This window comes from Lates calcarifer, linkage group LG7_1 (assembly GCF_001640805.2).
Source record: "Lates calcarifer isolate ASB-BC8 linkage group LG7_1, TLL_Latcal_v3, whole genome shotgun sequence".
NCBI classification, from domain to species: Eukaryota; Metazoa; Chordata; class Actinopteri; family Centropomidae; genus Lates; species Lates calcarifer.
Window position 1 is genome coordinate 8674520 of NC_066839.1, and position 17258 is coordinate 8691777.

A 17258-nucleotide genomic window follows, 5' to 3' on the forward strand; every position below is an offset into this window, starting at 1 on the left:
ACAGCAGGCGAGACTTGAAGCTCTCTTGGGAAATTAACATGATCCTGGATTCTAGTCAGTCGATTTATAAATCGATGTGTGGCTTTAATTAAATTACATTCCCAGTTATTTTCCACTTCTTTATTTTTTCCTTACATGTATTTTTACTTCTTGATCAGTTTACTCTCCAGTGAATTAATGATTCAGGTCTAGTGTATTGTCTACCTGAGCTAAGGTGGGGAGAGAATCTAAAGTTACTTTTCGGTGAGGTGAGCCAAACGAAACCTGACACGCTCGAGCAGAAACGTAGATATCTCTTATCTGTTTTGTTCACCAACCAGCCATCCATTGTAGTTAAACAGTATATAACGCTGGCTTGATGATTAAGCAAAATTAGCAGTGTTGGAATAGTTTAAAACTTGGTAAACATTGACATTTTAATTAATTCCAAGTGTTTTGGAATGATTTGGGCCTGTGCCATAACCTGAGTATCTGTCATTAACTTGAATCCATTGTTACCAAGCTTGATCAGTTTACAGCCTTTTTAATGTGTCTGGTATTTCCTCAAAACCATGCAGAGGCTTTGGTACAGAAAAGTTTTGAACCTTCCTCATTCACCCATCTTCCTCCTCCTCTTCTTCAAACAGGTGGTCTCCCAGTCTCCCAACAGCACAACCTCCATGGGGACAAACTCCACCTCCACCCCCAACGCCACCACCATGGCCACAGGAACCTACAGCAGTTCGGCCAACTCCACCTCCCCCACTGGAGCAGGTGTCTCGCTGCAAGCAGGCACCTTCTCCTTCCTGGTCCCCGCCATCATGGCAGCTTCTCTCCTGCAGCGCTACTGTTGAAACTCCCACAGCCCACCCTCACCTCCTTTTTCCTCTGCCTCAGCACTCCTCCTCCTCCTTCTCAGTCCCCCCACCCCATCGTCCCACCCAGTCCAGCCTCGCCCTTCTCTCACAGAGACCACAAGACTAACATGGATGGACTCCACAACCTTCTTCGTCCTCCTTAAATAATAATAAAAAATATGTCATTCAAGACATTTCTTTTAATAAGGGGGTTTACCTTTCACCTGGAGATCATCAACAAGCCCCCCTCCCCCAACTCCAACCCCAAACCCCCTCCCACACCCTAAAGCCCCTTGCAAGGAATCAAAAGGAATGGCGGTGCACACAGCTTCCCTTTTGGCTTGCGTTTCCATAGTCACGCCATCACTTTTTGGAGATGCTCAGGGCTGCGGTTGTCATGTCACATGTCTTGATTGAAATGCGGACCACTTGAGTGTACAGAGGTTCTTTTTTGTGGCTTCAAATCCACCTGGCAATCAATATCAGAATGGGTTTTTTTTTGTCTGTTAAAGTGAAATTTGGCACATACAGTAGGGGATTTAAAAAGGTGTGAGCCAGATGACATTTTTAGTTGGGTTTTATTCATAATTTGGCTCTTCAGTCTTTTTATTAGGAAATGTCACAGAGATGTATGTAGCAATTAAGTTGCCACAGGACTTGTGTCAGTTTTGCCTTGTGATTTTTAAAGAGTTGTGGTCTTTTACAATGAGGGTTTGATTGACACCCCACCCCCCACCCCCTCATCCATGGGTTAGACCCAGGAAATGACTGTATGTATAACCTTATGGGAAGGGTTGATGTTAGATTTATATTTCCCCCTTATAGTTTATATTTTGTATAAATGGAAATGTTGTACTGTTTATTAGTTTGGGTATAAGATTATGGAAGAAATGACAATGTACAATAAATTATGAAAAATGACAACTGTAATTGTTTCTTTGATTCTCCTTTTGTTTAACTTTGGCTAGAAATGTTCATTTTTCTTGTGAAACCGGCACTTAAACCAATATTTTAAAAACCATTACCTAAGTCTTGTTATTCTCACCTCCACATTTGCATGGATTTCTTCCCATACAATCACCCTGATTTAGTTCATTTAAAGGGTGTGGCAATGTTGTATTCATCGTTACCGAGCTGCCAGCCAGTCTAGACAGGCAGCTGCTGAGCTACAGGCCAGAGATGGACTCAGCATTCCCTGATGCCCCCTCTGATCTCCTCTGGATTAGTGCCAGAACAGCACTGACTGACTAGATATGAAACAGCACCAGCCTCTGTGGTATTCTAGTGATGTCCAAAGTCGAAACAAGCCTGTGTGCAACATTTAGATCATTATGATTTGTCAGTTTGTTTCTACAAGGAGCAGAAAAAAAAAGCCATAAAACAGCTGACAGCATGCAGAAACCTGCTATTCCAGTCAGGTGTTTGAAATTCATTATATATATCTCTCGGTTACTGGAAGAATAAAGATGAGTTTAAAGAGCCCCGGGGGGACGCAATGTCATATTTGATTAGGTATTTAAACAAGGTTGGTGTTTGGCTGTTACTCGACACTGTCTGGTCCTGTCTATGTCCCATTGCTTAATTCCCTAACAGCTGCAGAGCATGGAAAAATATCTGTATAGACACACACTAATAACAGTTCAATTTAGTATGGATTTCCAATGAAACATCTTTGTGATGTACTTAATGGAAGAGGAGTTTATCTTGAAATGGAATATGCACCATTGGGTGAAAACAGCCCCCCTCATGTAGTAATATGACAGTTTAAAAGCAATTTATGGCAGAATGGCAGATGTAAGCTATTCTTTTCCATTTTTCCATTTCTAACAATAAAGTCTGAGGTGTGAAATTCATTCAGTGGAATTTGTATCATTTTCCATTTATCTAAGTTCCTTTTGTGGTTACTTAAAACCTTACTTTGTTTGCACTTTTTCACTGCTGGTCTGGCAGGCAGACAAGTTAAAGTTGATTTTAAAAAAAGGCGACCAACAAAGGCAAAGACATCAAACATATCGCCTATGTGACTGAGCTGTGTGATAGCAGAGTGAGTATTGCGTGCAGCTCGGAAATGCCTCAGCATCAGTAAAGCCAGCCTCGTGACTCATTAGCCCAGCCTATTGTCTCTCAATCCTCTCTGCACTATTAACCTCTCCCCCCACAACTCCATCTCCCCACCAACTCCCTTCCCTTTTAACATCCCTTTTCCGGATCTATCCATTTACTGTCCTCTACCAGTCTGGTCTGTGGGGACTGTGTAAATGTGGGCTCTCAAAAATGACTAAGGGTTTTCCTCTCCTAAATCCTGTTGAAAACATGATTTCATTAAGTACTATTGTTATAGACATGGGAAAACACAAAATGATGTGAAATGCACAAACAGTACATCACTGAAAACAATCCACATTAATGAATTAAAATGGTACTCAGCATCAGTCTTCATATATAAAAGGTAATCAGGCTCTTTATCCAATGTACGAATTGTCCCACTGTAGTTAAATGACAGTGCCTCAGGTTATGAAGCCATTTATTCCAGGTATATAGAGCATAAAATCTAAAAGCAGTCTTTCCTGTATCACCGCCAACCTGAAGAATCTGGAGCACCAGCCTGATAAACTTAAAACTCTATTCAATAAGAAACATCAACTAAATTAAAAAATGTATTTGCCAAAATACTTCATGAAAACTCTTTCTCTAAACATTTTTTTCCACATATAGAAAGAATAACTCACTCTTTGGCATAAAATGGATATATTAATTCAATATGCATTTCCACAGCTGGAGACAGCTTTTAGCAAGTAAACAAATGAAGAGGTTTTTCAGTAAATAAAGCCAATAACCAATGATTTTATATACACATGATCAAATAAAGAGAATGACTAATTCCTTTGGTGTCATATGAGATGGACTATTTTTATACATCTTAGAACTATCAAAATTACACAAATTTTGTAACTACAGTCTGGCAATCTTACTTGTGTTAACACATTTACACAGCTCCCGTAGGTTTGGTTAAAGACAAGATTTTTTCTATTGAGTCACTGAAAACAAAATATTATATCTGACTTATTCTGTGGATACCCAACAATGACATAGGAGATTGTTGTGTGGATCCTTATGAATCTGAATCACTTTAACACCATGAAGTTGTCTTTCTCTTACCCCATCCCCCACTCCCCTCTCCCTGTCTAAACCCAACCGGTCGAGGCAGATGGCTGCCCACCCTGAGTCCGGTTCTGCTCGAGGTTTCTGCCTCTTAAAAGGAAATTTTTCCTTGCCACAGTCGCCTAGTGCTTGCTCATGGTGGGATCTGTTGGGTTTCTCTCTGTAAATTTTATAAGATAAGAGTACGGTCTAGACCTGCTCTATATGTACAGTGCCTCGAGACTTCTGTTGTGAATTGGCGCTATATAAATAAAATTTGACTTGACTTTTGACAAGTGAACAACTTTCACACTGTACAGTCAGTGATAGACAGGTAATTGTACCATGTTTATCAATCAATCATCAATTTCCTACCAAGCTTTGCTGGGCTAACATTTTGGCTCATGAGAGAATTAATAACATAATGTGCAGTGGTACTTTATTGATTCACAGAAAATTGTTTCAATAAACATGTTTCCATCTTCCTATTTTCCCCTGTCATCTTATCTTAGTACAGTATTTGGCTGAGTCATGCAGAAGGGTCTCTCAACTGTCTTCAGTTTTCCTCCATTGTTGCTCTTTTCCTCCCTTTAATTCACTCTCTGAGCTAAAATGAGAAGCAAAACATTGCTTGTAATACTTCTCAGAACTGGCCTTTTGAAAGGAGACCTCGATTTCAAAGTGGTGATCTGCAAGATTCTTGATTTATTAGTTTTGACCGCCGATCGCTGGAATGTCACATGAAACATCAGAGTTGGTGTATTTTTCCTGCTGATGAAGTTCTGTAGGGCTAGTCAGTGTCTGTTCATCTGCTGTGTGTACTGCAGTCCCCTCTGACTGTTCTGAATCAGCCAGAGTTCCTGCTGCCAGTAACATCAGAGGCACTACTTCCTGTGTGCCAGATTTATTTATTTTTTTTCCTGGAAAGACCCATTAGACAAAGGCTGTTAGCAATGACAGCAATTGTAAAAGCATTCATGGTGAAATTGCTGTTGTACTACAGCAACTGGCAATAAAAAGACAAATAAGAAGTCACAAAATGGAACAAATCTCCCAAACAATATGTGAAATAGTTTTATATTTTTAATGTCATATTTTGTGATCAATAATGAAGGTTACACTGACTTTTAGTTAAAAAAAAGAAGAGAGACAGAAAGAAAAATAAATGGGATTATAACTGACTAGGAACTTCAAATGAATGTTAGTCCTCTGTCAGTTTAACTTTCTTTCTCTTCCACTATATGTTTCCTGGCAGTTTACCTTGCCATCCATACTGTCCCCGTGAGCCTGGATGACACACAGTCACCTTTTTTCTGGTGTGAGGTATGACACCCAACAGACCTTTAATCATTGATTTGCTCTATGAATTATTCAGATGGCCGCCAGTGTTGCAGGGACAATGTCACACACACACACAGATAATGCTCTACTCCCAGCCCCATGTGGACACCCCTCTCCTGAGGGCCTTTCATACATTTCTTTGTTGTGTAAAAACGAGTGGTGTGATCACATGGTCATAATTAATTCGTTATGTTGTGAAATTGGAGAGACGTGTGCTCTGTGAATGATAGTAAAGTGTCCATTTTTGTGTGTTTGTGTGGTGACAACTGATGTTAGATACAGTACTCTTGTTTCTGTCATTATGGGCCGCAGCCTCCTGACTTGTCTCATGTTTCAGGACTGTAGTAAGACACAATTTACTACAAGGTTGCTATAGCAGCAATAAAGCAGCTTTTTAGAGATTTAATCTATATATTTAACTGATGAAGATATATAACTTGTTTCCCCTCCTCTTATCCACTTAGTTTTTTGGATCTAGACTTCAGCTGCATGAGAGAGTTTAGCTTCCACTCTAATTAGGAGTTTGTTTTGGGCTCATGAATAATCCATTTCACACCTTGCTCAAATGTTCAGCTCAGGGTCACACCTGTGCAGCCCTGAGCTTGTTGCCTGGTTCCCAAAATCTGCTCAAAACCAGGTGATCATAGAGGGAGATTTCAGAGATAGAATTAAAAAAATCTTAAATGGTCAAAACAGCTACAGGAGCTGACAGCAGCTGCTCACACACTCTCCTCACAGCCTAGCCTTAATTTGCTTAGTAGAGAGACAACACAACGAACTGCGACAACAGGTAGCAGCCACAGTAAACTCCTTCATTTTAAATGAAAATACTATGTAAATACTGCACAGGAGATATACTGTGATTCACACTACATAAGTGAACTAAATACGTTATAGTTACGGTTTTATTAATGGTCAATATATAATTATTATTTTATATGCTATTTATTATCGTTTGGGTTGCCAGGTTGTGAAAAATCTTTCTGGCTGGTGTCCTCTCAAGTTGATAATGATGCTTTTAGAAATGTTAGTAATCCGTTAATACATTTTTGTGGGGTTCATGCTTTCTAATAAGCCATCAAGTCTGATTATAAGTTGTTAATAAATGCATATTGATCCAGATTGTCTGCAGGTTTTTCCGAGAAGCTAAGTGCTCCATCAAAGGTGTTTTCCTGGATTAAAGAGCATATCAGACAAGTGTCCTGCAAGAGAATGCCTGTCAGAAGAAATGTTCACAGCCTGGCAAAACTTATACCTATTAATGGCTTATAAATAATTCAGACAACATTCATAAATAATTTGATTATGATTAATAAAGCTACTAGTTACAGCTTTTAAATGCTTTATAAATGGTGACTTATCGGAAAGTGGTACTATATATCATTCAAGCCAACCAAATGAATATTTAACACCTAGCCCTGATGTATACTTTTGCTAATTTTCCTAAAAAAGTGCCCAGTCAATTATATCAGTCAGGAGCACAAATTTATGTTTGATATAAAATGTTGCTGTAAAATGTTTCCCTGCTGCTATGTGAGTTTATACAGTTGTACCACAACTGATGTCATCTTGTCAAAACCCATCAGATCAGGACAGAATGTTGGTCAAGCTGGTCTTATTCAGACTATATGAATGATTTAGAAATATTGTATATGTTATGTAACTGATCAAGCTCAAGACGTACAAACTCAAGGAGGTGCTGTGTCCTTAAACCTGCAACTGGGTTGTTTTTCAAAAAACGCCAGGTCATTCAAATCACAGTGGGTCCTGCTGCTGGAGAACCAAATTTGTTAGCAACCTAGAGTCCCATTGCAAGCAAAAGCAAGGACCATGTGAGTCAAGTGTTTACTCAAAGACCAAGACAATTTACAAAAATTTACATTTTTGCAAACCCCCTCTTTCAGATTTGCAAGGTTTCTAAGAGTCTTAACCTTAATAAGTTAAAGTTCATCATTCAGTCATCATTTACAGTCAAATAAACTACTTATTCATGAGTTGATGATATTTAATTGAGTTGTCCTCATCAGCAAGTATGCACTTTTATATACAGCACACTTGACACACATGATAAACCATTTAAACCTATTGTTAAACTATGTGGTACACTAAACATTTAATAACTGTGCTTTATGATGGCTGGGAATTCTTTAACTTAAATATTTATTGTGAATATTACAGGGTCTTTGCACATTACTAGATATATACTGTGCAAGTGAAAAAGTCAGCCAATCAGTCAAATTTTTAAAATCTTTTTAAGCTCTGTGGTGCTGTAACTGAAATATACTTTGAGGTGGTTGGATTATCATTGTCCTTTCACAGCCGATCACTTCTTCTGTCCTGTTTATGCAAATCCTCTGTTCCTGTTGACTGCGGTTGCTGTTGCCTGTGTGGACATTTTCCCTGTGCCTGTTGTTTATAGACAGTTTTAGCCATCAAATGCAGCTTATACCTTGTGAGACCATAGATATCACATTATTTAATTTCTCGTCCTTACTTAGAAATGTTGAAAGTGAGGGTAAATTAGTTTTTGGGTTGTCATGGTAACAATTTGCCAGCTGTTTGTGCCTAAATAACAAGGCTAAGCTGACTAAGCTGTGACTGAGCATTATTTAAATAAATTATATTTTGTGAGATTTTCTCACTGTATGGTGTATGTGCTTAATCATTAGCATTTTCCTTGATTTTCAGAGGCTGAAAACCCAAGGATAGACAGACAGTGACTCCCAAAACACACAAAAAGCAACAAACCTCTTTAATAAATTACACATTAAACCACAATTATAAAGACAGCTACAACACAACAGATTACCACAACACCTACCAATATTGTCCAACATTAATTGATGGACCAGACAAAGATTTAATAGCTCAAGAGAGAGCAATAGAAGTACTCTCATCACTGCAAAACACAGAGCTCGTGCTGAAGCATAAACGAGTCCCTGGATCTTTTCTTCTTGATTTTTATGGCATCTAAAGCAGCATCAAAAGGCCTCTGGTCAGACTCATCCTATAGGGTGTGACCAGAGAGAGCACAAACTGCTGCTCCCTTCTCCAACCACCTCTGCTGAATATTTGTACTGTTCCTCACCCTTGCCAGAAAGCTCATTTCACTGGGTGCTCCAATTTTATTTTTATTGATTGAGCTGCCAAACCAGACTCCAGCACCGAGGGATAAAACAGTTTGAATAGAACGCTAATGAAACAAGGTTATTCCCTTGACACAGAAAGAAAGAATTTGTTTTTCTGTGAAATAACAATAATGTGCAAGTAATAATAATTTCCATTTCTTTCCAATTTTCTTGCCTTTTGTTAAACACGCTTTGAACACAGGTTTTGTTGCCATGCTTTTTACGTTGGCTGATTGATTTTTTGATTGGTTGGTTTTTGTGTGTGATTAACGCTAATTAAGCCAAAAACCTGGAAACCACAGTGTGAAACAACATAGAAATGTGAAAAGTAAACTGCAGAAAACATCAGTGACAGATTTTTGTAAAAATTAAATCAATTGTAAATTCATTTTTAAAAAAGAGCCACAGGAACATTTTAGCAACAGGAAGGAAAGAGGAAGGAAAAGGGGAAAAGTGGACAAAAAGCCTGTAAATCAGCTGAAAGGTCCTTCCTGCCAGATGGTGTGCTGTACTTATCTTTTTTTTCTGCCCTGGCCCTGATTGGAAGCTTGTTGCTTTTCAGACAGAACGAAGCTCCCCTTTGCTGGACCAACAGACAGCTAAAGTGGATCAATTAACATAGATGGAGGCAGACCTCTATTAAAGCTGTTTGCTTTCTCTCATTTTCACTAATCGCATATAGCTCATCAATTAGGACCATAAATGGTTCCTCTGTTCCTGATTCGCGTCCAGTGGCTTCTGGTTGCCATGGAAGCCAAACAATGGAAACGATGTTTGACACCAGTGCCTGGAAAACTGTCCTGCTGGGGTAAATGTGCCTCTCCTCAGTCCAGATGAGGAGTATTTCTCTTTACGACTCCTCAGTTCTGGACACGCACAGTGGCCTCTGTGTGATGAGACAGGTGGAGTTATAATTGAGTATGCTTCACAGCCAGTAACATAAATTTATATTTGCTTTGCTGTCGTGTAAAATTTCGACCCCTTTGTGAGCCTTGCATGCCCCTGTTTAATTCGACAGAGAGCAAGAGCCCACAGAGCTAACCTGATTTCATAAGCAGATCTGGTTGTATCCCAGTTTTGCAGCGCTGCTGTCCCTGCTGTCGGTGGGTACCAAACTCAGAGCGTCCTCCGAGAGCGGCTCTCGTCTAACTAACTGCATATCTAGGACAAACCATCCTCCTCTCTCTCCCTCTCTCTGTCTGACCTTTTGGAAGGACACCTGATGCCACATGATGGCACCTGTTTGCTGGGAATAGCTTCCACCCACTGTGTGTCGAAAGAAGGCTACATGAGAAGCCCTAGCCAGAAACCTACAATGTACATAAACTAATCCTGGACACAATGACTGTTGAATACATTGATGCGTGAGAGAGAGAGTCTGTGTACGTCTCAGTACCATCTGGTCTACGAGGCAACGGAGAATCAAAGCTATTTCTTCAAGCTGCACTTGCCTGTCAGAAACATCTGACAAATTGAGAGCTGCGCACAGAAAATTCACACACTTAAAAACTGGTTTTCCTGCCAAGAAACTTGAAGGGATCTCATTAGAAGCAACTGAAAATCAGACATTTTATAGTTCAGTATTTGTCAAATTTAGTAAAAGCCAATTGTGTGCAAATGGAAAAAACATGAATGTTATATATGCCTCAACTTTTGTGAACCAGCTTTCCATTACCGCCTGGTACAGGCAGTTTGAAGTAGATTTTGACCACTTCAGCTGTTTGCCAACATTATAATCAGAATTTGTGCAGATATTTAATATTTTTAAATTTGACCATCATGTTCCCAGAGCTCCAAGTTTAGAGCTGTTTATTCCTGTCATGTTGCCAAAAACTCTTAAACAAAATTTGAAGCAACTACAACAAACTTTTATTGAAACATACCAGTGGATTACGTATTTGTGGAAAAGTGGCTTTAAAGATCTTAAATATTCTGTTATTTCTGACACATTTTGTATAAACTGCATCTAGCTATAAGTCACAGAGACAAGACTAGTCACCACAGCTGTTCATCTTCTTTTCATAAATGTCATCACTTATTATCACCCTCACTCAGTTCTGCATCACTGTATGTGTGATATCTGGAGCGAACTCTGGAGCTGTTCCCTTGTACAGGAAGCAAAAAAGAATCAATTCCACAGCGTCCAAAGCAGAGGCCAGCTGAGCCAAAAGAACTGCTGACTCTAATGCTGTCGGATGAAGTGATTATTTTCATTTCCTGTCTCCCTCTCTCTGTCTCTCCCTTTATTTTTTTGATATTGGACATCTATGAACTGATTTTTTACACAGTCAGCCACAGATTTTCTATGAATTTTTAAACTCCTGTTCAGTAAAGTTGACTCACGTTCATTTGAAATCTCACAGTCCCTAAAGAGAGTTCAACCCCTTCTCCTAGTGTCTATTCACAAAGGAATGTATACTTCTATGGAACATTTTCCACAACTAGGTGAGCCTTGGGCTGATTGGGACTGCTGCCAAATCCATTTTTTAAAAACTACACTGACTTTCAGACCCACTGAGATAATTGCTGTGCAAAGAAATATATATATGTTCATTTTTACATTTGAACCAATGGCACAGCTCTGTGTACATATCCTTTGGCAACTAATACACAGTTTGACCTGCAGCTAATGTTTTTTCTACTCAGTTTACATATCACTATGTGTTTACTTGTGATATTTACATAAAGATATCATCTAGTAGTCTTTCTCACCTAAGATAAATACAGGCAGCAGAACAAGAGATCAGTTTTTTCTGTTGATAATATAGATCTTTTTTTATTTTTTAAAAAGGGACATCAGACAGAAAGAGACTAAAACATCTAAAAACTGCTGTGGTGTTTGTGTAGAATTTTTTTTTGTTTGAAAACAAAAAGAGGGAGGGAGGTTTTTTCAATATAAAAACCTGGTGAGGACATGCAATGATGGAGATGGAAATGGTTTACAGTTACAAAAACATACAAGATGGCACACCATAATTCCACTCTGTGCCTCATTATATCACACACCCAACTACTATGTTAGAAATTGTGCCTCTTACATGGACTGAGGAGCTTTTTTCCTTGATGATGTCTCATTAGCAGCCTGTCAGCTCGACTCACAACCCCTCCACACCTCCTCCCGGCCGTCTCTTCTTCCTACACTCCACCAGCAGGCACTGACATTTGTGTAATGAATGTGGTTCATTTTCAGGCGGCTGCCCAATTAGGTGTAAGACACTGTGGACTCGGGAGAAAGTTTACTTGTACTTGTGTAAATGTGGTGTTCTCTAGTAAAGAACTGTGCAGATTATATTTGATCTCTGCAAAGTATATTAGAAAGATCATTTATTCAGTATTTACTACACATGCACATTCATAAAGCTTAGAACATATTGTTTTAGGTGCTTCCTCTTATCTAAATCCAAACTAGACCTAAGAAGCTGTAGTTATGTTATACATGTTGGATTTGAAAGTTTAAAATCACTCTGTTAAGGAAAAATTAGGTTTTTTGGGAAACATGCTTATTCCCTTTCTAGCAGAGTTACAGGACAAGATCGATGCTCCCAATCTGTCCATCAGAATAAAGTGGAAGCCAGGAGATGGTTAGCTTAGCTTAGCATAAAGACAGGAAACAGAAGGAAACTGCTGAGCGTGGTATCAAATTTCTCATCTTAGTGAGAAAAGTGAGTGAGAGTGGCTCCCTGTGTTTGAGTGTTGCAGCTAGTACTTTACATGCTGATTTGATTGCCGATGTCAACAGACAAGTTTAGACTACATTCTGAAAGTATCATTCCTCGCTAAGGTTATAAAGTATCAGCCTCTTGTAAATAAGTTCTTTCCCAATGTTTGTGAATGAACACAGACTACTTGTGTTTACCTTTAGTCGTCTGGGTAATGTAGTGTGCTTAAAATGGGGGTGAGGGGTGTGTGGATGGCAGGTATGCCAATAGGAAGGGTTCAGACGCTGCCAAGGAGCTGTTATTGGCATTTACTAAAGTTATTGGACACGCTGCATTTTGTATCCTTAGTTGGAACAAATGTAGAAACACAATCAATCACACAGTTTACAGTGGAGTTTTGTATCAGTCATTGTTTATGCTCTGGAGTTTGTTAATCAGGTGAATACAAATAAATGTACTGAAATAAGCGTGTGTGTGTGTGTGTGTGTGTGTGTGCTCTTCTATGTCTTTGTCAGGACCAGTTTACAATGTGAGAATGGTTGGGTTTGGAGAATGAGGACAAGTGGCTGGTTTTCACTCCTTCAAACTGCTTTCTGACAGTTAAAAAGAGTAAATCAGGTTTAGGTTCAGGTTAGGGCAAGGGTTGGAGAGGCATTGGTTATAGTGATGGTTAAGCTTGGAGAGCGCTGACGCCATTCAGTCTGTGCTTTTTTAATGCATCTGTAAATAAAACTCCTGTATTGACACAAAAAACAAATGAGTTCAAGCCTTTGCTGTCAGGCCAAAATTTGCTTGCAGACACTTTTACAGTTTTTGTCTAGGTAAATACATCTTTGCTGTAAATATTTAACTTGCATCATGTTTTAGTTTTTCCCCCATCATTCAGACATTATGTTGTGTAAGCTTGTGTGCCTCATGGCAACTAAACTTGACAAATGTAAATATAAAAGAAGAGACACAGTGAGACTGCAGACTAGAGAAAAGTGGTTAATAGTGTCTTCAAAGTGTAAAGACATGAAGAAACATTTTTAAATATACACACATGAACTTAATTCTGTGATCAGACCTTCAGCTGGAATGAGTTTTTCTAATTTGATCAACTTTGACAAAAAGTCTATGTGTGTGATACTCTGATTCAACATATATAATTCTCTAATTTCCAGGATAAACAGAGACAGTTCATAATACGGTTCATTATATTTCCACTGCTGTACTTGCAGTGTGGAGGAAGCCTGTAGATAAGATGCTATCTGTGAGATGAACAGCAGAGCACATTGTGTTTCCTGTATCACTGCTGTGGACTGCCTACACTGTGTGTGTGTGAATGCGTGTGTGTGTAGACAACCTAGGAATTAAACATAGGTCATGGGATTACACTAAACCATTTAAATTCTCTCTGTTTTTTTATTGAAAGCCTGTGACCATTAAATATACGAAGCCCCAAAATTAAATAAAGAACTAATCATGAAATATACATGGATAAATGATGTAAATCTCACTCAATGTACGAAATTTCAAATTTTCAATTTTCAGAATTTTCAGAATACTTATCACAGGTGTAAACACCCCTTTAAACTTAAGGAACAACAGTGTTAAAGTAATTCTGAATCAACCAACAAGAGGCTGCTGTTGTAAATGAATACAGCAACAACATAACTAACTAATCTCTCCTTTTATTTACAGCAGCCTAACAAGGCTCCACATGCTACCACCTAGCCAGCTAACTAGCTAGGTGGAGTTGTGAGTCTGGATTATTACTCAACTTCAAAGTGAAGAACAAGTGTTAATATCATTATCCAGAGGATTTATTCAGAGTTATCTCAGCAGTGTTTCACTTGTGATGATGTTTCTCAAAGAAAAACAACTCTGTGAAGGGCAAAAAGACGCTAAAAGGGTTCAGGATGTCTACGGGTTAGCAATGTGTTTTTATTAATGAAGTAGAAATAAAACTGGTAATATCACAATAAAAAGGATGAAGTAACATTTGAGTTGGAACAATTTCACAGTTTATTGTTTCATATCTTCATTTTAAATAGTTTACTGGTGTGATTATGAAATTCATAATGCTTTCTTTATCTGTTTGATATTAAGTCCATGGGGTAGCACAGTCATTTTCCTCATTCTTTTTCATAATAATGGTGAACTGTGCAAAATCAAAATACAATCATTAATAGCATAATTAAAAGCATAAAGCATAATTAAAAGATATCAACATCAATGCAATGCACTGATGTTCACCACATGTCAACATATCATGCATATGCTTAGATTATATGTTAAAATTGTGTATTATGAAAGCAATGTTTTTTAAGCATGTACAAATTAGTATAATGTGTTTAATTTGCACATATTAAGATCTAAGTAAGCTGAGTGAGCAGATCCTTGCGTGTTAAAGCTCTTTTTTGTGTTTGCATATCGCTTTATTTACAACAGTCTACCTTCTATCCCTGTCAGCCAGGAGAGTGGACACTTGGATAACAACTGGTTTTTATCTCAGAGTACATTTTAAAATATTATATAAGCTCACAAACTGATACATTACAAATGAGTGTTATATATGAGTATATTTAAACAGTAGAACATTCATCCATGTCCTGAAGACTGATATAATGAGCTTGTACGCTCCAGGTGTGTTGGTTCTTTCTGTTGTCTAGTCCCTGCTGTGAATGTATGCTCACTGATGTGCCCCTGAGGGGAGGGCAAATTAGAAAATCCAGTTAGATGACACATAACATGGCCACTAAAGTGACCATAAAAAAACTAATATTATATATGTGGTTCCCCTGAGAGACCTTGTGGTCTAGCTCATTAAACACATATTCTCCTCTTAACACAAAACAGGATTAAGTTTATCTCAGGTAGAAGATGAAAAATAAATACAAAAATAGACACCATTTTACATCCATGTAAAAACCAACAGGGATGATATGTAAAGATGCCTCTGGGTTTCTTGTAGCTGCCTTGAAATGACAGTCAGTATCCTCTGCACTAGTGTATGACCTATTCAAGAAAAAATGGGGCAGTTACCAAGGAGAGAAACCAATCGTTCATTCTAAAAATATAATCTTGGAGCCCATGCTAGTGAGTGGTTGCACTGCGCAGTCCTCTTTTCTTTCTTCCTGCTGAGGCTCAGAAGGAGCTGGTCTGTCACATAATAAACAATGCTTGTCTGATCATTATCCAAGCAGCGCGTGGCCATTCGTGCCCGACCTTACCACAGACTCACTGTTTAGCCGTGGCGTGCCAAGCAGCTGGAGCTTTGTCAGCTAATTGGTTTGTTTGACTTTGGGAAGAATTTAAAAGGAGCGGGATGATAGCAGAAAATAAATACAGGGAACAACAGGTGAAAAAGATGCTAAAGGAGAAAGAACTCACGTTGCTATGGAATATTTTGTTCCTTGTGCAGGGGAGATAGGTGACTTGAGGGGGGGTTAAAGTCTGGACAGTCCTTTCTACAAGACCACTAAATGAAATTAGATCAATGCTGTAATTTTTTTTAGAGCAACCATGTGATTTGGGCCACAGGTCCCAAGATGGAAAGGAGGCCTAGAAAAGCTACACATGGTGTTGAAGGGAAAGAATGACTCGCCTGAAAAACACCAATTTAAGACAGATGCTTCTCTCACAGTGCGACCCAGTCTTGCCATGGGGAGCTGGTCAACAAGAAATTTTCAATAGTGGTTATTTTTGTCAGGTTGGTACCTGAAAGATGACACCCTCTAGTCTCAGTAACATAGAATTTAAGGTTTTGTTTTTCTGGGGTTTCTGTTTTTTTTTTTTTTTTTTTTTTTTTTGGGCCGCAGCCAGTGGTATAATTCATTAGACAGACCCACTGTAATGAACCAGCATAAACAAAGCACCCAATTTCCAGTGTGTCCCCTTTCCCTTGGGAGCTGTGATCATAATGACAGTGCTGTTTGTTGCTTGGTTTCATGCTGAATCATGATCACACAGCCACAAGCCCCCGTCCTCTTTCTTTTCTCACCTCTCTCCCTTTGGTCTCTGCCAAAAGGGAACATCAATTCTGCTTGCAGATTATGTCATTTGCATGTGACAAGTGTGATTTGTTTTATTTTTTTATTTATTTAAGCAGCCTATAATCACGATAACATTGAGTCAACTGAGATGCCTCTTCGTCTTATTTTTCATTCCTCATGAGATCTCCTGAGTGGAGGCCATGTCGCTCCTGCAGTAGCAATCTGTCCAGCAGTGATCTGTAATGGTCAGCAACAGGAGAGCTTTTTGCTTTAAGCACACTTCTTGTTGTTTGAATGGCAACCAGCTTAAAGTGGAGTAACCCCCAGTTCAAAGAATTAAAAGGCCAACAGTGATAAGCTGTGGTCCAGGCATTGACAGGGCTTCTTGTTTGTGACCACATTCTCTAAATGAATCTTTAAGACGTGCAGGGAGAAGCTAATGCCTGATCATAATTGTGAAGCATCATGTAAACATTAAAACAAACCCCAGTGTAGCCCCCCTGTGTATAACTCAAGGATAAACAGATAATGATTTCTGCCCATTTGCCTCTGGTTTTCTTTGCTGATCTGTGCTCTGTCCATTAGTCTATGCTACACTGGCATGTAATCCCCCCATTTGTCTCCAGCTGATGGAGCACTCAGCAGTCATTTTACTGTTGAGTAGGCCTCTCAAACATATTGAGTTATAATTTTTTCATGTAGACTTGCATTTTTATGATAATAGACTATTATTGCTACATAATGGATGTTTGTGTTTGAGCCGTGATGGAGCCAGTGCAATTAAATTCTTCCATCTCTATTAGAATTTAGGTTTGTTGATGTTTTTGGTTTGTTACTGTACAGCATTTCATTAAAACATAAATTATCAATGTCATATTATTATGCTTATCAAATAATAATATATCATCATTGTTATTCCTGTTGTTGTTTGGACAGTGAACACAAAAACAATACAACAATAAATGGCAACAATAAAATTAAAAAAAAAACAACAACAACAAATAATATTAAATTATTATTATAACATTAAATTCAACGACAACAACAACAATAATAATAATAATAATAATAATAATAATAATAATAATAATAATAATACGTCAGAGCCCGTTCCAGCCCTTCTCTTTCTCCATTGGCTAGAATATTTAGCTGCTGAATCCTGATTGGCTATCGCCG